This window comes from Aulonocara stuartgranti, assembly GCF_965226115.1.
Source record: "Aulonocara stuartgranti genome assembly, chromosome: 13".
In the NCBI taxonomy this organism is placed as follows: domain Eukaryota; kingdom Metazoa; phylum Chordata; class Actinopteri; order Cichliformes; family Cichlidae; genus Aulonocara; species Aulonocara stuartgranti.
Window position 1 is genome coordinate 8992081 of NC_138949.1, and position 23352 is coordinate 9015432.

Sequence of the window (23352 nt, forward strand, 5' to 3'; positions counted from 1 at the left end):
CCATTTATTAATGAATAATAAATATTTATAAATGCCACATGGGAGACTTATTGTAAAGTGTAAAGCATAAAACCATTTATTAATGACAAATAAACATTTATAAATGCCACATGGGAGCCTTGTTGTAAAGTGTAAAGCATAAAACCATTTATTAATCACTAATAAACATTTATAAATGCCACATGGGAGCCTTATTGTAAAGTGTAAAGCATAAAACCATTTATTAATCACTAATAAACATTTATAAATGCCACATGGGAGCCTTATTGTAAAGTGTAAAGCATAACAACATTTATTAATCACTAATAAACATTTAATTGCCAAAAGTGAGTCTTAAATGTATAATGTCACCATTTATAACACTTAGACCTAAATTACAATCAGTGCTTGAAATAACATTTAACTACTGTCAAAAATGTATTGTAAGAGTAACACATGTAACATTAAATGTGTTTTTTAAAACACCAAACAGTCACCCACTCCAAAAAAAGTTCATGCCAGACTGGTTCAAACTGGAAATATTTTTTGTATGTCCTTAAATAAGCGTCCCAGTGGTCCATCAGGGTGTCGCGAACCAAGCCAAGATGACCACTCAAGAACCATCAGGTGTTCCTCCAGCAACTTCTCAGTGCGATTTCCTCTTAGTCTACGGACATGTCCTTTGATGGTCATCCAAGCCCTTTCGATATGCTGTGTATGACTGCCAGATTGAGGATCTACAAACCACCTGCTGTGATTTACAGTGTAATGTCTGTACCCTATGTTTGTCAAAACATTCTTGTAGGCTCTCCACTCATCACTGATAATGGCACTACCCAACTTAACATGCTGTCTGATCAGAGGAACAAGGTGGCGCCTTGATCGTTTTTCAACAAGTTTTAACACGAGCCTTCGCCTTTTGTCTTTAATTCCCATCATTCCAAATACCCATTTCTTCCTTTTCCATGCATTTCCAAAGCGTCCACGTGCATACTGAAAACAAAAAGAATAAAATTAAACAGAATTAAAATTAAAAAGAATAAAATTAAATATCTACAAAGAAACATTCAAAAAGATGGTTGCTTCTACTAATTTTTTTTACTTATGGTAAAGGTTTCCATGTTTAGAGGACACATTCAGATCTGCATTGATTCTAACAAACCTGTCTGAGAGTTTACCAACCTTTCGCTGATGACGGAGACAGCTTTCATCTATAACCACAAATTCTCTGTCACCACCAAGACGGTGTCCATTGTTTATTCTGTGTCTTTTAATTGCACGTATACAAACATGTCGAATGTGTCTTGCCATGCTACTTAGTGTTCTGGAGCTGCCAGCCACTTCATCATCGATCATATCTATTTGTCTGAGCCTGAGCCCTTGTGAAAATCTGTGATAGAAATTGAGGCAATTATTACTTACTGAGGCCCTAATTTTATTTCACAAGTCTCGTATTGGTGTTCAATTATGAAAGGTGCATTGCTATTAATGTCTACATCTACATATACCTGTAAATGAACTTCATCCAACTGAAAAGAGATGTTTTTGATTTCTCAAAGAGGGAGCTAGTTCTAATTGTTCTGGAAACTTTCCTATGACTTGCTCTTTTGCAGCACCTGAGAACATATCAATGAGTTAAGTAAAGAAATGGACCCTTAAACAAGAGCATTAATTGAAAAGATAATCACAACATTAAGTATGAAGAAAATAATAATGAAAAGAGGTTAATGCTCCCTCTTGCATTGATAACCGAAATATTTTGTTATATTTACTACATGCACTACATTATCATGCATTATACATACCACATATATTGGTCTTTCTTCACCACGGAAATCATTTTCATCTTATGGTGACAAACAGGACATCTAAGCTTCTTTTTTAGCAGGTGTTTCTTCTGCAGCCATTTAATGAGCCTTAGTGCCTTATATTTAGTTTGTTTTCCTTCTATTCTGGCGCGCAATCTCATTCCCAGAGACATTCTGGTGGGAAAAAATGAGTAATTTATTTTATTATCACCTCGAAACACCGTAAAATACTCTATGGGAGTCTAGTGCAAATCGGTTCAGAGTTAAAGAACTTCACATGCTATATAAAACAAGCCCTATAATCAAAAATAGTCCCACGCAAAAAAGAGGATTGTCTCACCTGTTATAATGTATCTCCGACTTTGTTATGTAGATCTAACCCGCTGGATTCATGCTAAAGAAATATGTTCTGCCGCCAAAGGGAGGGAAAACAAATTTAATTTAAACGCAGAGGAGCTTATACAACCATCCAATCACAGTTAACTTTATTAAGGAAAGCCCCTCCTCTCAGAGCGCGACAGGCAGTGGAGCGCTCTGGAAGGTCAAGCCAAAGGGGCACGAACAGACACACTGAAGGCGCTCGTTCAAGTTGCTGCGCCATGGATGGAGCAGAAGATAAAAATTTGTGTGCGTCTGCGACTTACACAGTTAGCACACGTTCGAAGAGATACAAAAAGCAGAGACTGGATGATCTAGATTGCACTAAGCCAACGACGTCAGCAGTTAGACATGAAGGTGAGTATAATGCTAGCTAGCTAGCTACCGAGCCATTTGGCTGCTAGCTACAGTGGCTAACTAACATCACATAACATGTGAATAGCTCTATTACTATTGGTTATTCCAAACGATTGATATCACTTAGTTGTATATTTTTAGTTTTGTTTATGTGCATCATTAAATTTATATTAAACACCCTGGTAAGGCAGTACACATAAGAATTATTTGCCTTGTTTTAGAAATGCCTGAACCACCACAGGTGTATATAACATAATTTTTACAAAGTGGCTTTTTATAAATTCCAGTTGTAACCGTTTTTAATCAATATTTTATTTGAGTTTCCCAAGTTTAAATTATAAATTATTTTAGTATTGTAATTTAATAATTGTTTGTTCTTTAGATTCTTCTTCTAATCCTGCCCCTACTGCAACTGCCCTTCTTAACAAGGAGCGAGAGAAACTGACTTTTCTTAAGGAGAAACTGGAGTGGCAAAAGAAGAGAATTGAAGAACTGGAAGGAGAGAGAGATTTTCTCCGAAGTCAGCTATCATCCCTTACAAGTATGAAACTAGACTTGTTCCATGAACATTGTTTTTATTTTACAGTCTTCAAATAAACATTAGATAATTTATCAATCCCAGTGAAGTTCCCTTATTGTCATTGTGTTGATTAAAAGATTTTAGTCAGTTAACTTTAAGTGTTGTGCTAGTTCATTCCTAAAGAGATCTGGTTCCAAATTCAGTTCAGCCAGGTCTAACTTGATTGATTCAATTTCATAGTTCATAAGATCATAACTCCAACTTGAACTAGTAATGTAACAGCCTTACAATCAGAATTAATATAGGTTTTATATATATATGTATGTATGTATATATATATATTAGGGGTGCAACGATATTCGTATCGATATTGAACCGTTCGATACAGTGCTTTCGGTTCGGTACGCATATGTATCGAACAATACAACATTTGTAATTTATTTTATCAACTTTCCTTCTGACGATGCTGTCTGTGTTGAGCGCTCAGTGAATCTGCGTTCGACTACTCCGCCTAGGCTGCACTGTCGAGCGCAGATCCACTGAGCGCTCCACACAGACAGCATAGTCAGAAGGAAGAGCGCAGGGCACCTCCCGCACCCTCATTCAGATCTGGCGTTTGGAATTATTTTGGTTTTCATGTGACGTATGACCCTGAAGGTAAGCGAGTCATGGACTAAAGTAAAACAGTATGTTGGATGTGCCATGCAATGCTCAATTACATGGGTGGGAACTAGTGTGTTAGCGCAGTTAGCTCGTTAACGTGTTGGCCGTCTAGCCCCATGCACGGGGCGATCGGCGGTAGCTTGTTAACGGAGATTTGCCGTGTTGTGGCGTTAAGGTCATTTCAACGAGATTAACCTGAAAGCACTAGTGGGAACACAACGAATATGACTGCACATTTACGCCGACATCATCCTAGTGCAAAGACCAAAACAACAAGCATGCTACTAACTTTAGCCGAGTCATTTAGACAGCTGTTAGCACATGATTCTCCTTATGCTGCTGAGAATATAGCCCAGAAGAAGCGGATAGTATAGCTTTTATTTTGGAAAGAGACATTTCTCTGTAATAAACTCTCTTTTCCAAAGATGAGTGATTCCTCAATCAGATACAGGGCTTGCAATATCGCTAGCCCGACGTCCCGGAGCTAGCGATTTTTTCAGTCGGGCTACCAAAATCTATCTCTTCCCTGCCCGTCGGGCTATTGTAGGAAAAATATATGTCAATGCTTTTGCATTCTTTCAGAAATGTAGCTGGGTAATTATGTCATTGGCATCGGTGAGCCACTGTCAATATGTGACATATTGAAATCGCGTTTGAATTTGCGCTTGTTTTTTTGCTTTCACTTTGCAATCGTGCGAACTGTGTATAGAGAGCGACAGCACTGACCTGTGAGTGATGATAATTTGTGCACCAATTCCTCTGACATCGTCTTATTAATCGTTAGCTTACTATGCAAACATGACAAGTGAAATCTCCCGCAGCTTAAACATGTGAGAGGTTGATCGCGCAGAGAATCGCTGAGCTTATGTGAGTGCCTGTGTAAAAGCAGCAGAATATATATTTTAGTTCTGCTGAGCCAAATAAGACAGGTCAGGGTGAAGAAGTGACAGCCAAAGAAAAGCTTACCACAAAACGGAGAAGTTATGACAAATCAGACTATAAGGCAAAAAGAAAGTGCAGCTTTATGGTTTCATGGACAAAATAATTTCTGTGGCTGCAATATGACGAGCTAAATAACCAGGGCTGCACATAAGTGGTCCGCAGGTGCGCATTCGCTGTCAAAATAAAAAACACGCACAAGGGTTAGGGTTAAATTTAAAAACTGTACTTTTGAGTTAAAATATATATTTATAATTTTAATAAATGACAAATTAAAAAGGCATGAACATTTTTTTTGTATCGAAAAAATATCGAACCGTGACACCAAAGTATCGAACCGAACCGAACCGTGAATTTTGTGTATCGTTGCACCCCTAATATATATGTGTGTATATATATATGTATATATATGTGTATATATGTACACCTTATTCACATGATGATTTTCTATAACAAAATCCTCATTCTCTTTAAGCACATAAGCTTACTAAATCATCAATTGTGTAATTGAAAAACAGGGGACTTGTTTCTAAAACCAGCCATTTTGTTGTTTACATCCTGCAGAGCAACCTAAAGACGAACCATTCAATGATCCATTTTCCTCGAAGGCTTCTGAAAACTCAGATTCATCTTTCGCATCTTCATCTGTATCGTCTGTGTGGTCATCCTCATCTTCATCCCCAAAGAAGCGAAAGCACAAATACAACAAAAAGCATTCAAGAGCCAAGAAACCCAAGAAGGAGCAGAAGAAGCTCCGGCAGCGTGGTGAGCAAAAGATTTTGGAAGAGAAGATTTTACAGAAGAGGATACTATAAATGTGACATAAAAGATAGTATTATGATTTTAATTTGTTCTAAAAATTACTCTGTGTTCACTACGTCATATATACATATCTATCTATCTGTCTGTATGTATACATATATATATATATATATATATATATATATATATATATATATATATATATATATATATATATATATATATATATATATATAGATTAGTATGCTTTGAGCATTTGCTTTTCTAATTATTTGCTTTGTTTTCATTTTTAGTTCAAACGCCAAATGACATTGTGCAGCGATACAAATCCCTCCTCAAGACATTTCCAAAGACGAAGACCATGACCAAAGCTTTTCAGAAGCATGGGCTCGACAGGAACACTGTTGTGTCCACTTCATCAGTTGGGGAGCTTGCTATTGCGGTCCCCAATGTCTACCAGGAGCTACTGTCCAACAGGCCTAGTGGAGAGACGGTACTAGCTTTTGCTAAGCGATGTGAGGCTGCAATTCAAGGCAGTGATGAAGTAAAAAACAAAATAGAAAGTATGAAGGCCGCTGGTACTTTGCTTCCAATTCGAAGAGGGAAATCTGTCTGAAACCCTAATTTGTTCTAAGTGGTTTTGTTTTTTGAGCATATTGAACTGAAGAAAAGATCTGCAAAACCAATCATTTTTCAAAGATCTGTTCACATATGTGTTGAGTTTCCACACAACTAAGAGATTTACCTGTTAGTTTATTTTATTGTTTTTTTTTTAATGTTTTGATTTGTATAAATGTGTGTAGAGTAAATAATACAGCTGTGCAGTTTCAGTTAAGGTATAATAATTTATTATATTATAATTATTATAATTTTCCTTTGTTTTATGCCAGTGGTGAATTTAGGGATGGGATTTGTTTCCTTAATATAGTTTTAGCTATCTTTAAAGGGCTTGTATATAAGTTTAGCAATGCTAAATAACTGTTGGTGCTTTATACTTTTTATAGTAATGCCCAGTAATACTTAGAAATGTTTGTTGATCATAAATAAATGTTGACATGTTTTAAACTTTACAACAAAACTCTCTTTTGTCATTTATAAATGTTTAGTAGTCATAAATAAATGGTTTTATGCTTTACACTTTACAATAAGGCTCCCATTTGGCATTTATAAATGTTTATTTGTCATTAATAAATGGTTTTATGCTTTACACTTTACAACAAAGCTCCGATTGATAGTTGTGGATATTTATAATGCATTTATGAAGTACAATTTTATATGATAAAAAATATGTTTACAAATGCTGATTGTGCTTACAGACCCTTGGTGGTGACAGAGAATTTGTGGTTATAGATGAAAGCTGTCTCCGTCATCAGCAAAAGGTTGGTAAACTCTCAGACAGGTTTGCAGAGGTGGGACCAAGTCATTGTTTTGCAAGTCTCAAGTAAGTCTCAAGTCTTTATCCTCAAGTCTCAAGTCAAGTCTCAAGTAATGTCAGGCAAGTCAGAGTCGAGTCTCAAGTCACTGGTGTAAAAGTCCGAGTCAAGTCACAAGTCTGAAACTTTGAATTTCAAGTCCTTTCGAGTCTTTAAAAAAAAAACAACGAAAAAATAATGTTGCAGTTATGCTAAATGTAAATATTAGACCATGTAATTTTAAAATCTGTGTTTTTCTCAACACATGACAAAATAGTGAACTTAGAAAATATACACAAATTGTGAAATTGCACCTCTTTAAAATGCAGCTCAATTAAACCTAGCTCCAAGAATAATTTTCACCAACAGTTCTGAGATAAGCTGCATGTTATTCTTGGATGCGGTTGTAGGACCAGCTTTAAAATCGCATGACAAAAATATCATACACATTAAAAAAAACTGTATCACCAACGTAGCCTGGACAACATTTGCTAGTTAGATGAAGTCAGCTATCTCATCGTAGCATATTTATATGCATATTTATAATCATACGGTTCTTGGAGTGAGTGCATACACTCATGAAGTTTAGTAACTTCCGGTCACTGCAACAAGCCCAGGTACAGTTTACCGACGGATGGGTGCAGGACCTTGAAATGCACCGTGTAGAACGAAAGACCATCGTACGTATCATAAGTTTACCAGTCTCACAAATTGTCGTCATAAATACACATTCCTTAACCGTTTATTAATAGGACCTTTGAGCTCAACGGTAATTAATTAGTAGTGGAAATAATTTCTGGTACCCATCACAGAAATGTAGCAGTGACAATAATATTGTATGCTGTAATCGTACTGGGCAATTAGTGATACAAAAAACCTGTTTTATCCTGTGAATAAAAGTATATGTTTTTGTCAATGTACCATAATAACAGAAGCGAAACGCAATATTGTGTCAGGACAATTCACTATTTATGCACAATAAATAAAGGAGCATAGCGCGACAATTTCTGTTCAGCGCCAGACTTGCTTGTAACCTATATCACCAGTTATGTTATGAAAATGACGTATTAACTACTAAAAAACACTGACCTTCGTGTAAATGCTTGGAGCAGACTAACCTGTGAGCTGGAGTGTTCTGGGACGTTATATTTGATCTTTGAATGGCTGTAATCCAGGCCATCCGTCGCGTCTTTGTTACTTCGGAAACATGGCTCGAACAATTTCTCTTCAACGACGTAATCCGATAACAACCGATCTCTTTACCCGTCGGCTTCCCGTGGCTGTCATGCGACCGGCTATTGCAGTTAATAATACAACGGCTTCTTGACATTTTTGTGTTTCTTTTTATCGCTGTATAACTGATTTTAATTGAAAGCCTGCGTGCGCTAGTACCGCTTGCCACGAGTTCCCAGAATCCTTTGCGGTTCTACCCGTGAATGACGTCACATTTTCAATCTCTATATAATATGCATGTTAGATTTTATATTTGGGGTAAAATATCAAGTCTTTTCAAGTAAACCGGTTCAAGTCCAATTCAAGTCCCAAGTCATTGGTGTAAAAGTCCAAGTCAAGTCACAAGTCTTAGAACATTTTTTCAAGTCAAGTCTAAAGTCATAAAATTAATGACTCGAGTCTGACTCGAGTCCAAGTCATGTGACTCAAGTCCACACCTCTGCAGGTTTGTTAGAATCAATGCAGATCTGAATGTGTCCTCTAAACATGGAAACCTTTACCATAAGTAAAAAAAATTAGTAGAAGCAACCATCTTTTTGAATGTTTCTTTGTAGATATTTAATTTTATTCTTTTTAATTTTAATTCTGTTTAATTTTATTCTTTTTGTTTTCAGTATGCACGTGGACGCTTTGGAAATGCATGGAAAAGGAAGAAATGGGTATTTGGAATGATGGGAATTAAAGACAAAAGGCGAAGGCTCGTGTTAAAACTTGTTGAAAAACGATCAAGGCGCCACCTTGTTCCTCTGATCAGACAGCATGTTAAGTTGGGTAGTGCCATTATCAGTGATGAGTGGAGAGCCTACAAGAATGTTTTGACAAACATAGGGTACAGACATTACACTGTAAATCACAGCAGGTGGTTTGTAGATCCTCAATCTGGCAGTCATACACAGCATATCGAAAGGGTTTGGATGACCATCAAAGGACATGACCGTAGACTAAGAGGAAATCGCACTGAGAAGTTGCTGGAGGAACACCTGATGGTTCTTGAGTGGTCATCTTGGCTTGGTTCGCGACACCCTGATGGACCACTGGGACGCTTATTTAAGGACATACAAAAAATATTTCCAGTTTGAACCAGTCTGGCATGAACTTTTTTTGGAGTGGGTGACTGTTTGGTGTTTTAAAAAACACATTTAATGTTACATGTGTTACTCTTACAATACATTTTTGACAGTAGTTAAATGTTATTTCAAGCACTGATTGTAATTTAGGTCTAAGTGTTATAAATGGTGACATTATACATTTAAGACTCACTTTTGGCAATTAAATGTTTATTAGTGATTAATAAATGTTGTTATGCTTTACACTTTACAATAAGGCTCCCATGTGGCATTTATAAATATTTATTATTCATTAATAAATGGTGTTATGCTTTACACTTTACAATAAGTCTCCCATGTGGCATTTATAAATATTTATTATTCATTAATAAATGGTTTTATGCTTTACACTTTACAATAAGTCTCCCATGTGGCATTTATAAATATTTATTATTCATTAATAAATGGTTTTATGCTTTACACTTTACAATAAGGCTCCCATGTGGCATTTATAAATGTTTATTAGTGATTAATAAATGGTTTTATGCTTTACACTTTACAACAAGGCTCCCATGTGGCATTTATAAATATTTATTATTCATTAATAAATGGTTTTATGCTTTACACTTTACAACAAAGCTCTGATTGATAGTTGTGGATATTTATAATGCATTTATGAAGTACAATTTTATATGATAAAAAATATGTTTACAAATGCTGATTGTGCTTACAGGATAGTAACTTAGTCTGAAATGTTTAATATAGCAACTCTAGATGAAATATATAGGTGAACACATTTGGCTCACTATTTGGCAAGAAACCGGTCAGTTTTTTTTCTTTTTCTCACCCTTAACTAATGCATAATAAACCATTAATAATGGTTTATAAAGCATTTACAGATTAATTAATAATATAGCTATAAACTATTTATTAGCATCTATAAGGAGAGACTTATTGTAAAGTGGTACCATTTGATATTTATTCATTGGGCCCTGGTGTAGCCCATCAGTGCACAGTGCAGCGTCTGAAACAAGCTGCTTTATATCTCTGACAGCCTCTTACTAACAAAAGATGTGAACAGCAGGTAGGTGGAGCTTCTGCATTCACAGCTGAAGCTGTGTGCCTCAGATGATCACAGAGATTTTGGATTTCTGCTCTCAAAGACATCATATAGAGCCCAAACAAGAAGAAGAAAATTTTCAGTAATGGAGCATTTAGAGCAGTCTGTAGCCCAAGCTTTAGACTCAGAGGTATTACTTGTGCAAACACTAAACAGTTTGCATATCATGCAAACAGATCCACAGAAGACACCATCGCCATAGCCCTCCACTCTGTGCTGAGCCACCCAGACCAGTGGCAAAGCTATGTGCAGATGCTCTTTGTGGACTACAGCTCAGTCTTCAATATAATCATCCAACTGGTCACTCTTGGCCTCCCCCTTCTCACATGTGCCTGGGTAAAAGACTTTTTTACAAACTGGCTCCCGACTGTGAGACTCAGACCTCATGTCTCCTCCACTCACACGCTGAGCACTGGCTCCCCACAGGCCTGTGTGCTTAACCCCCCTTATGTATTGTCTCTATAGCCACTACTGCAGTTCAAGCCCACATCATCGACCTCATCATGAAGTTTGCTGATGACACCATGGTAGTCGGACTCATCTCAAAGGGAGACGAGGCAGCCTACAGGGAGGAAGTCCTGAAGTTGGCAGCATGGTGTTCAGAGAACAACCTGCCACTGAACACCAAGAAAACCAAAGAGGTCACTGTCGGCTTCAGGAGGCACAGCACTGACTTAGCCCCCCTATACATCAACGGGGAGTGTGTCAAGAGGGTCCACACCTTCAGGCTCCTCATCTCTGCTGACATCTCCTGGACAGACAACATCACAGCGGTCATCAAAAAGGCCCAACGGCACTTCCTGAGGGTTCTCAGGAAGTACAAGCTGGACTCCAACTTGCTGCTGACCGTCTACCGCTCATCCATAGAGAACCTGCTGACATACTGCATCACAGTATGGTACGGCAGATACACTAAGGCGAATAGAGTGAGGCTTCAGAGAGCAGTCAGCGCAGCACAGAAGATCATCGGCTGCCCTCCCTGATGGACATCTATTCCTCCCACTGCCTCAGCAGAGAAACAAACATTACCGGGGTCAGTTCCCACGCTGAGAACTAATTTTAACCTGTTCCACCTGCTTCAACCTGCTTCCCTCAGGGAACAGCTACGGGTGCATCAGCACAAAGACTCAAGAACAGTTTCTTCCCAAAAGTCATAACCAGCCTGAACTGATCAGCTCCATCACCTAGTGGGGGTGGGGGGTCATAGTTTGGTCCCGCCTTCACTGTTGTGATTGGTGTGGGGGTAGGGACAGGCTTAGGGCGTCGGGGGGTTCCCCGGAGGCATCTTCCTTGGGGGGCTCAACCCGGGGTAGCGGTCATGTCCGGTTAGGGGCTCTGTTGGCTCTCCGGTGACTGTTTCCTCGCGGCTGCGTGCAGCGGGGCTAGGGGAGGGTCTGTGCTGACGGACGTGGGTTACTGACCTGGTAGCCTGGCTGCCCCTGGGTGGGTCCGGGATGGGCGTGAGGTTCTGGGGGCGCTCCGTCTCTGGGCTGGGACCCGGACCGGGCCTCGGGGGCTTGGGTCCTGGTTGGTGTGTTGCCGGGGTTGTGGGCGGGTGGGTGCATGGGGGCCCAGCCCTGGAGCAGGGTGCCGCCGGTGCGTCGAGCCACCTGGGGGGCTCTTCAACTGGTGGGGGAGATTGTCACATCTTGCAGGAGCTTTCCTCTCCTCAGGAGCTGCCTCTGCAGGAGGGGGAGATACAGGAGAGGTGGAGGAAGATCTCAGCCTGGGTGTTTATTGTCTTATGTAGTCTGGAAGATGAGTGGATGGTGGGGTGGGTGCAGTTTTCTCTGTGGTGGGGTTGGGTGGACTGTCCCGGGCTCTGTGGGGCCGGGCGGCGCTGCTGCACTGGGCCCGGTCTGGATGGGCCTGGGCCCCCTTTCCCTGGCGGGTCGCGGAGTATGGGGGTGCCTACTGGGGTCAGCGGGGGAGCTGGCCCCAGGGAGGGGTCACCTGCCCCTCCCTTCCTTCCCTCCCCATCTCCAGCTGCCTCCCTCTTCCCGCTCCACCACAACCACCCACACATGCAGGGCCTTGGAGTAGGGGTATGTCACCAGGGTGCAGAGGAGGCTACCCCCCCCCCCCCCCCTGTCCCCTTCTGGCTGCCTCTGCCTCAATTTTATCCCACAACTTAGACATTCACATTACTCACACTCTCATTACACATACATATAGGATCTTGGGGGTGGGCACGATACACGGAGTCCAAAGTACCATCAGGGTGTACACCCCACCCCTGGCATCGTTGTCCACCTCTCAATTTTAAATACACGTAGACATTGAGGGCTAGCAGGAGGGACCATGCGCTTACCTGCTGCTCTCTGGCAGGTAGCTCCAAGCCCTCCTGGGTTTTAAATGCACCTTAGAACACACATGCATCAACACTACAATGAGCGGGTGGAGGGAGGTTCGGAGTCTTCTCTCACCCCCGTTCTCTGCGACCTGCTGGAGCAGGGGGGCTAGGACTAGGAGGAGGAGTTGGCCGTCCGACTGCGGTCTGGAGTGTGGAGCCTTCCTGCTGCTGCGGAGTCGGGGCGGTCTGCCTCCCCCCACCGCAGGGAAAAGGGAAACACCACCTGGGTCTGGGTGCAGTTCCCCCCTCCAGGGGCGGGGGCACCTAGACCCGGTTTGTAGAGTATGCTTGGGGAGTGTGATCGTGTGTACAACGTCTCTTTATGTATGTCTCCACGTTGGTTGAGTGTGGAGTAAGTGCATATGAGAGCATGAGGGTGGGAATGGATGTTTGTATCTGTGTGTGCCTGTATGTCTGTGTCTATATGTCAGGTTGGGTGTCAGGCGCCACCTCTCTGGGGACATCTCAGGCCCTCCAAGGTTTGGAGGCCTATCTCCCCCTACCACCACTTCCCCTGCCAGTGGCGGACCCCCTCAGACATCGGTGCGTTGGTGGTTCTTTGTGTCCGGGGATGGGCGTCCAGGTACACACCGGCTCACTCCTTGGCGGCCGCTTATCGGGGCCTGGAGCCTGGGGCTCGCTCGGGCCACTTCGGAGGTGGGGTGCCCCCGGCCTCTCGGCCTGGGGCTCGGTCACTCAGGCGCAGCTGGCTGCCGGCGGAGCTCACGGGCGCGTCACTGCAACTCCCCCTGGCTTCTGCTCCGCGGCTGCTGAGTGAGCCCTCATCTGGGACTCTCCTCAGCTCTTTCCGGGACAGTGGCGCAGCTGCCCCTCTGTTGGTCTTCCTTGGTCTCTTGTGTTCTGGGGGCCTCTGGATGTCTGGAGTTTTGATCTCCTCCACACCTGCTTCACGCCCTGGAGGACGGGGCTGTGGCCCCCCCACACCCTCTAGCAGATTATTACATGAAGGAACCTTTTAAAAAAACAAAAAACAAGCGCGTCCATGCTCACAGGTGTACACACGGGTGATCACACCCACAAACTACACCCTTTTTGGCTCCTACCTCAAAGCACACTGTGTTCTGTTGATCTTATGTGCTGCACAATAATGTTTAACATTTAGTATTTACTGTCATATTCCCATATATCATTGTGATGTTGTTTATTCTATTACTCTTGTTCTCTTCTGCTTGCTTTCTTTTTTCTTTCTCAGCAGGTGATCCAGGTGATTGATATATGCATTTTTTTTCTCTGCCCGTTCTGTTGGTTTTTGTCTTTTGCCCTTCTCCCCCGTCCCTCTTCTCAGCTGTTTCTCTTTCCCTCTTTCTTTCTCCCCTTCTTTCCCCCAGTCAAGTCTGTCCCGTATTCAGTAAGTGAAAATAAAATAAACAAAAGGTGAATCAAATGGAAAAAAAAAAACAAAAAACCAGCCTGAACTCACACATGCACTCGTAACACAGTTCCACCCCTCATTCCAAGGACTTCCCACTATAAACCACCACTGTGCAATACTTAATTTTGCATGCAATAACCCAAACTGTAAATCTCTATAGTGACACTAAAGGCATTCTATTCATTTCTAACCTCAATATCAGAAACCTTAAAACTGTTTAATATGAGCAACAGTGATAGTAATATATGTAATATATGACAGAAAGTACAGTAGCATAACAGCTCCTGTTTAAATCTAGCTTATTTTAAGGGATACTCTACCAATTTTACGCACAGAGTATGTTTTGCACTTCTTATGAAAGCAAAAAGTTGTATAAAGTCTTTGGTGGATCCAGAGGGAGTTCCGTGAAGTCTGCTATATCCTCAAGCAATGTCACTTAGCATTTGAGGGTCTGAAGACAAGTTTTAAAATGGAAAAGATCTAAGGGTGTGGAATTAGACAGAAGAGGGCTTTCCAGATCATCGTAGCCTGCTCCTTATCTCTGCTAAAGGCAAAGAGGCCTGAGGCTATGTTAGCCGCTACTAGCATTACACGCCTAAAAGTCTGATCAAACTGACTGAGTTAATGTACGTAAAAGAGGAAGAAGTAACATCAGCAGTGTTACAGTGTTACATCAGTGTTACAGCTCCACAAGATTAAATCAGCGTACTAATCTTTTAAGCATTGAGACCAACCAGTGCTTCTTTTTGTGTGTGAGGATAACGTTAGCCTTTGCAGAGGACAGAAAACGTTGAAACTGATCAATGCAACTTTAGGTTAAATTAGGTCAAACTGATAGGATTATAACAGTGGGACTCAAACAAACATTAACTGAAAAATCAAAGCTGTTGCCGTTTTGTAATGCAACAGATTTCACACCTACTCTCCCTCCATGGAGTAAAACTGACTACGCAGAAGCTGCCAGACATGTTGACAATGATCTCTTTTTAAAATGATGATTTAGTGATGGTACATTTTTAAAGTGCTGCCTTTAGCAAGCTAGAAATGCAAGAAAAGGAAGAAAGCAAAACTCTAGATGTTGCACCTTTTTCCCTTGTGGAAAAGTGTTCTTATCCAAGAAGTCTAAAGGTAGTATTTACCAGATTTTGTCAGCTTGCATCATCAGCTCAGTCCACTAGGAAGCCATGTGGCGTGGCCCTCGAGGGTGTCCAGACATAGGTGTTTATTCAGCATGAAATGAGGTGAAGCCTAAAAATACATGGGGGTCATGAGGGCAGCTGGGCAGGGTTAAATGGTTGGCCCTCCATTCAAAGAGCCACAGAATGAAGAGCGCCGCCTCATTAGCAGCCTGATACGGAAGCAGGTCCATCTGGAATAGCGGGAAGAGCAACGGGAGAGACTGGGACTCAGCACAGAGGGAGAGGGGTCAGAAATAGCTGAAAAATGAACAGACTGACTGCAGTGCACATACACACACAGACACACACAAGAACAGAGCAGAGGTGTGGACTCGAGTCACATGACTTGGACTCGAGTCAGACTCGAGTCATTAATTTTATGACTTTAGACTTGACTTGAAAAAATGTTGTAAGACTTGTGACTTGACTTGGACTTTTACACCAATGACTTGGGACTTGAATTGGACTTGAACCGGTTTACTTGAAAAGACTTGATATTTTACCCCAAATATAAAATTTAACATGCATATTATATAGAGATTGAAAATGTGACGTCATTCACGGGTAGAACCGCAAAGGATTCTGGGAACTCGTGGCAAGCGGTACTAGCGCACGCAGGCTTTCAATTGAAATCAGTCACACAGCGATAAAAAGAAACACAAAAATGTCAAGAAGCTGTTGTATTATTAACTGCAATAGCCGGTCGCATGACAGCCACGGGAAGCCGACGGGTAAAGAGATCGGTTGTTATCGGATTACGTCGTTGAAGAGAAATTGTTCGAGCCATGTTTCCAAAGTAACAAAGACGCGACGGATGGTCTGGATTGCAGCCATTCAAAGATCAAATATAACGTCCCAGAACACTCCAGCTCACAGGTTAGTCTGCTCCAAGCATTTACACGAAGGTCAGTGTTTTTTAGTAGTTAATACGTCATTTTCATAACATAATTGGTGATATAGGTTACAAGCAAGTCTGGCGCTGAACAGAAATTGTGGCGCTATGCTCCTTTATTTATTGTGCATAAATAGTGAATTGTCCTGACACAATATTGCGTTTCGCTTCTGTTATTTTGGTACATTGACAAAAACATATACTTTTATTCACAGGATAAAACAGTTTTTTTGTATCACTAATTGCCCAGTACGATTACAGCATACAATATTGTTGTCACTGCTACATTTCTGTGATGCTACCAGAAATTATTTCCACTACTAATTAATTACCGTTGAGCTCAAAGGTCCTATTAATAAACGGTTAAGGAATGTGTATTTATGACGACGATTTGTGAGACTGGTAAACTTATGATACGTACGATGGTCTTTACTTTCTACACGGTGCATTTCAAGGTCCTGCACCCATCCGTCGGTAAACTGTACCTGGGCTTGTTGCAGTGACCTGAAGTTACTAAACTTCATGAGTGTATGCACTCACTCCAAGAACCGTATGATTATAAATATGCATATAAATATGCTACGATGAGATAGCTGACTTCATCTAACTAGCAAATGTTTTCCAGGCTACGTTGGTGATTCAGTTTTTTTTAATATGTATGATATTTTTGTCATGCGATTTTAAAGCCGGTCCTACAACCGCATCCAAGAATAACATGCAGCTTATCTCAGAACTGTCGGTGAAAATTATTCTTGGAGCTAGGTTTAATTGAGCTGCATTTTAAAGAGGTGCAATTTCACAATTTGTGTATATTTTCTAAGTTCACTATTTTGTCATGTGTTGAGAAAAACACAGATTAAAAAATTACATGGTCTAATATTTACATTTAGCATAACTGCAACATTATTTTTTCGTTTTTTTTTTTTAAAGACTCGAAAGGACTTGAAATTCAAAGTTTCAGACTTGTGACTTGACTCGGACTTTTACACCAGTGACTTGAGACTCGACTCTGACTTGCCTGACATTACTTGAGACTTGACTTGAGACTTGAGGATAAAGACTTGAGACTTACTTGAGACTTGCAAAACAATGACTTGGTCCCACCTCTGGAACAGAGAGAAAAAAGACAAAGAAAGTGATAAGAAGCTCAGACACGCTCATTTTCAGTAACTCAAGCACATTTGCACATAAAACATAGGCAATAATAAATTTACTGATTTACTCATTTTTCCACTCCAGAATATTAAAAATGTGATTGTTTTTTTGTTTGTTTGTTTTTAAAATATTCTAAGCCACACAGTATCATGCAGTTTTCACAAATACTGAATGTGCCTTCCACTGATTTCTCTCTCTGAGTTGTCATGCTTGAATAGGGTCACAGCGGCAATTAATTGTTGCACTTCAGTAAATTGGAGGTCTCATGAGAGACAGCTTTTTAAAAGTGCTATATAAACCTGACGAAGCAGGTGCTTAGATACTAATTGTACTTCTTAATTATAGGTAGAAAAATCCTTGATCTTAGAACATCTTGGAAATGTGTGCTTGCTGCACTGATGAGAACTAATTTTAACTTTCTAAGAATGATAAGGTGAAGATGAGGTGGATATAGTGCTGGCTATCATTACCAACAGCTGTGGTCATTTTGTAACAAGTAGTTTTACAGACTTTTTGTGGAATGACCTGGGATTATCCACAACTACTCGGGAACAGTCCCAAATCACCTATCTCTCTAATCTTCATTCTTCCATTCCCTCAGCATCATCAGTAGTACAGGTACACCAGAGAGTTTACTGTAACTATTACGAGTACAGCAGCAACATTAATTCAACACACACACACACACACACACACACACACACACGTACACACACTCACCTGCACTACCTTAATCTTGTAAGCTCCACATCCGCCACCCACCAAATGTGGGTGATTTTTTTTTCCTTCCAAACCCTTCAATCACGTTGGCAGATAGCCTTTAATGGGTCTGACAGGACTGGAGCAAAAGCTGCAAGAATTCCAGTATATGCTGTGCAAATTGTGATTTCACACCACAGATTGAGTATAGAAAGAGTATTTGTTTTTCCCACTCCATTTCCATCTTCAGTCTGATACTCTAGCTCATTTGCATGAGGGAAGAGTTTCAGTTTTTCCTAACCAATCACTATAGACCAATATATAGTGAGTCTCAGGTCATCTTAAGTTAACACTGTGAAAATGCTGATATACTGGGTGTGAAAGTCAAATGAAAACAGTCCAATATACAGCCACAGCTCAGGGTTGTTGAAAAGAAGTGAGCTCTGACCAATAGAAATATCACTGTGGCCATAACTGCGAGAGGTGGGTGGATCAATCCAAATATTGATAGCGTCAACTCTGGTATTGGTATCAGAAAAATACTAGTCTGATAGGATTGATACTTTGTTTCTATCCTCTAAGTTCAGTATGTAGTCCACTGAATTATGTTAAATTAAAAACTATACCTCAAGGATACTCTGTGAAAAATGTCTGAACCTTTTTGTGTTGACTGTCACGGCTGTTTTATTTATAGCCTATAGAACATTTAAATAACAGAAGCTGACCCAAAGTGCTTTAGAGACAGACACATTTACATTCCAGCTCTCAAACAAAAGCCCAGGTGAATAGCTGGAAACAGATGAATAGCTTAAAGGTGTGTAATTATGTGGAAAGTAAAAATCACAGTGATTTCGTTGCTATTAAAATGTATTTAGAATTTCCAAATCGATAATATTTCATCACTAAAATCAGGACACACTGGTCTCCCCTACATACGCTGCATTCATAAGTTAAAAGTATTGGTATTGGCAACACTGACCCTGAATTTATTTGGTATCAATCCTGAAATTTACAGTATTACATACCACTGGTAACTGCATATATTTATAGACTTTATGTAAAACATGCACATAACCATCATATCAGTGTCATCTTACAGTTATGGACCACATATTTTGGAAATAGTGGATTCATCAGTGCTGTCAGGGAGAAAATGATGCAAGGTAATGTGTGTTTTAATCATATGATTCATATAATAATACTGTAGCTGCATGTTTACCGTTATTGTTAGCTTGTCACTTCCACAGCTCCTCCGGCACATTATTGTCTTCAGTTGTGTTTGGCTTCTTCTTTTTCTGCTTTTCTTTTGTTTTGCTTGTCTACTTCCATTGTTTTGTGTGCTTATGCAGAATTTTTCAATTAGCTGGTTTTCTTCAGTTGCAGTGCATCTAAACTCTCAGCCATCATAGTATATAATGTATTAGCATCTTTAAATAAGGCCATAATTAACTTAAACTTCCTATCATTAGTTTACAGGCTTATTCTATTCCATTTGTACATTTACTACAACATAGATGCTTACAGTTTATTTTTCTGGAATTACAATGAGAATTATTAATTCATTGTAGCAAAATGTTGCTCTCCGTTAGTTAGTGACAGATGCACCCTGGCAGAGATTATACATCAGTGATCTTTACAAGACAGACAAAAGCAAAGAGCAAAGAGACACAGGCTGACATGTGGATGTCCTCATATATGCATTCATAAATGCTGATGTAAACAACCATTTGGAAGGACTTTCATTCACTGTAAGGGAAACTGCGTGCGTGTGTGCACACAAATATAAAAATGTGCAAATGCATAGAAAGACAAACAGATGAGATTCTCTCCCACGCCTGTTTGCCACAAAGCAGAAAGCACAGGATGGAGTGGAGTGCAGTGACATGTTGCAGCAGATGGCTAATCTCCTCCTCTTCATCCTCCTCTTCTCCTCCCATTCCTCTGCCACCTGTGGAGGAGGACACACACTCTCCGAATCCGTCCGCCCTCCCAGAAATCAAGGATGTAGGTCATTTATCATGAAGGGAGCGGGTCACCTCGAATTAAAGTTTCTTGTGAGGGAGTGCATGATTTTTCTCATGCTCTCTGTGCATCACTCTTGATTTTATAAGCCTGAAGGAGGCTGAAAGTCACTGTGACACCAGTGGAGGGTATGCCTTTGCGAGGAAATTATCCCCAAGAATCCAGCGTAAACATCTCTGCTGATCACCCACGTCTCCAATTTCATTTGTTTTTCTAAAGCAAATTAAAATTGCTCATTTTCATCAGAAACTCAGGAGAAATTCAAATCCAGTTTGAACCAGTCGTCTTGCCAGACAGTATTAGCTTAAAATAGAAATGTTTATCATGATGGCGGCCTTTAAAAGTCTTTCTAATGTCTGTTTAATGCAGATGTCTCAGTGCTCTTCTCTTCTCACTCTTTCTTTTTTTTTTTTAATGTTTCAGAGTCGGCCACTGCCATGCATCGGCTGATTTGACGTTGTGACAGGCCTTGAGAGGCAAGGATACACAGTGTCCTTATTCTGTCACCTTCCCCCATTGGCTTTGACTGGCCCTAACACTTGCATTCAAGCCCCTACAGCACAGCCAATAAATCACTGTCTTCTGATACAATACAAGAGAAAGTTTGCTCAAGGAGCTCAGCTCAGACGTTATCAGTGTTTGGTCCTGATCTATTTTGGTCCTCTCCTTTTCAGTTGCTGTATGCCTGGCATGAAAGGATAGCTGCGCCAGTGGCTCAAACTGTGATGAAAACTGATGTTCTTTGCTGGATTAACGCTGTGGACGATAATCAAAGAGCTCTTTCTTTTTGTTTCTGGCATTTCATCCACAGATGCTTGCTCTCACCTCTGAGGAATGTGTCCACATGATTATTCACATGATGTGCACACACTTACACATCGTGACCTTTTGTCATGTAACCGAGATGAGAGTGGCACTTCATATTCTATCTCAAGACCATCCCCAGGGAAGCTTTATGGCTGATGGATGTTCCCCCAGGTACATGTGTCCTCCTCAAAGAGTCACCCATTAATCTTTGAGCACTCCCCATCTATGCAATATCATCAGCTCTCACAGCCAACCTCATCATATATGCAGTGACAAATTGGTAGAGCTGTAGAATGACCCAATGTCAATTTACATTGTAATGTATCCATGGATGACTTATGAGACATGAATAAGAAGGAGGCCCACTAGGAGGAAGACACCCAGACTCAAAGTTGCAGACGTTTTTATTTATAATGGGTTTTGGCCTACACTCATACTGTACATGGCATTAGGGCTTTAAAAACAAGCTTGTGTTTCTAACTTTTTGATCATTTATAGCTCCAATGCATTTCTTTTGTTTGCACTTTCCCTGCCCATCTGATATTTTGTGTCTTTGCTGATAGTTTTTGCACTGTTGAAATTAGTTCTTTGTCTCTTTCAAAGAGTCCATTCAGTAATCCATCCATGAATGTATTACAAGGCACATGCTAGTTAAAGTCAGGAGTTGGGCTGCAATGCAGCAAATGAATGAGACCCGGCTGGCATATACCATCAAAATGTCAATACAAAGCTCCTGTGCCGTGATGGATCTGCTCAACTTAAAAGAATGGGTGTCAGATGGAGATGATTGAAGGTGTTTGGAGCTGGAATGTCACCGAGAGAAAACTGGGGAATGGAAATGATTGCATAGGTAGAAATGAAAACCGATTGGATGGCAAAATACGTTTTTGTCAGCAAATCAAGCACTTTTATGCAAATTCGGGCAAGCAATTTTTCATTTATTCACACATCTGTCATCTCAGTCAGACCTCAGACATCAAGCATGCAAAAAAAGGCAGTGTTTGCCAGACAGCGAGGAGCCAAAGGCGACAATTTGCATAGAAAATGGCCACATGCGATTGGCTGAAAGTGATGAATAAACAAATTAGCTAGATCTGAGGTTTAAGGGTTGGACCTTTGCAAAATCAGTCTCTTTGGACAATAGCTAGTTAATACAAGCTGTCAGAACACTCCTGTGTTACTTTGTGAATTTTTCCATTTTTTAAATTTGTGCAGTGGTGTGTAATAGTTTCCTTCAGCTAATCTTTTAACCATCCTAAATATGGCTAATATATCCTTGTCCATATTTAATCAATTCATGGACTGGTCAGAAATTTGCCTTATATCAGAGTTTATAGTAAAATCTGTCAGTCACCTGGCTGTGCTCATTCTGTGGCGGTTCAGCTATAAATGCCAGGATTTTTTCAGATAATGAAATGATCATTTACACTGTCAAACAAGCTGGGCAGACTGTTACTGATTTATCATATAAACAACATCCCCATTGTAAAACTTCATACTACAAAACCCCAACCTGTGAAGTGCTCATGACAGGTGGGAAACATTTATGCTACACAACTGGCATCTATGGGGTATTTCTTCAGTTTTCTCCGGGTACTCTCACTTCCTCCCGCAGTCCAATGAATGCATGGGATTAGGTTGGCTGTGGGCGTGAAGGTGAGCATAGACGGTCATGTTATGTCTGTCTGTGTTAGACCTACAAAAGATTGTTAACCTGGCCAGGGTGTACCCTGCCTCTCACCCTATGACTGGATGGTGTATTCATACTATGCACTTAAATTATGTATAACCTGACTGGACTGATACTTGAGCCATAAGTCTATTCTTAGGCACTCATAGTTTCAATTCAGTTCAGTTCAGTTGTATTCATATATAATAATAATATTATATATTTATCACAACAACAGTCATCTCAAGGTGCTTTATATTGCAAGGTAAGGATGCTACAATGATACAGAGAAAACCTTAACAATCAATTGACCCCCTCTGAGCAACCACTTGGTAACAGTGGGAAGGAAAAACCTCCTTTGAACAGGAAGAAACTTCCTGCAGAACCAGACTAAACAAAAACTGTTTAGTTGAGCTAGTTTTCAAAGTAGTCTCCTCATACATCTTCCAAAGCAGCTTCTACTTTTTACCCAGTGGAAGGTGTGAAACTGGAAGTTGTTGACATGATTATTTATTTTGGAGGAAGAGAAGACGCAGAGGACCAAAGCATGCTTTCTGGTTGGGTGGTAAACTGTTTATGTTTGATAGGTCAAAGTAATGTAAGAGGGTACACACGATGCTCTCCACAATGCGGGCCATATGTGAACTGTTTTGCTCCAGGTAGAAAATAGGTAGCCTGATTTCTGGGGACAAATTTACTGTGCAAAATCAATGTTCATGTCAAAAAAAACAACTAGCTCATGCTGCTCTTATCACATGACTGCTGACTCTTTCATTTACTGTGCAACTGCTGTTTGATTAGGACCATTGCAAAGTTGCAGGTGAACTCATACAAGTGATTAGACTTCCAGGGAGCACTTCAAATATAACAGAAGCACTGGAAGTCGTCCATATGTGTGCAAAGAAATGAAAAACTGATTTTTAAATTTAAATCAGGTATGGGTTTTGATTTTTTTAAGAAACTTTTG

The 23352-nt window shown here is 40.5% G+C and overlaps 1 long non-coding RNA gene and 1 pseudogene across 3 annotated transcripts; one reads left to right on the forward strand and one right to left on the reverse strand.

Annotated features, from left to right (window-relative positions):
* Positions 1-332: 332 nt before the first annotated feature.
* LOC309719969 lies at positions 333-2217 on the reverse strand. Of its 2 annotated transcripts, XR_014280368.1 has the most exons (5): positions 2128-2217; positions 1785-1961; positions 1488-1595; positions 1162-1369; positions 333-972 (listed from the first exon to the last, which is right to left on the reverse strand). It is a non-coding gene; the product is annotated as an uncharacterized lncRNA (long non-coding RNA). The 2 variants fall into 2 exon arrangements; XR_014280369.1 differs by having other exon boundaries at positions 1162-1595.
* Positions 2218-2373: 156 nt separating this feature from the next.
* Positions 2374-6453, forward strand: LOC309719961 (coiled-coil domain-containing protein 106-like; annotated as a pseudogene). The gene is made up of 4 exons (XR_014280727.1): positions 2374-2522; positions 2905-3063; positions 5209-5409; positions 5700-6453. The product of XR_014280727.1 is annotated as a coiled-coil domain-containing protein 106-like (transcript).
* The last annotated feature ends 16899 nt before the right edge of the window (positions 6454-23352 follow it).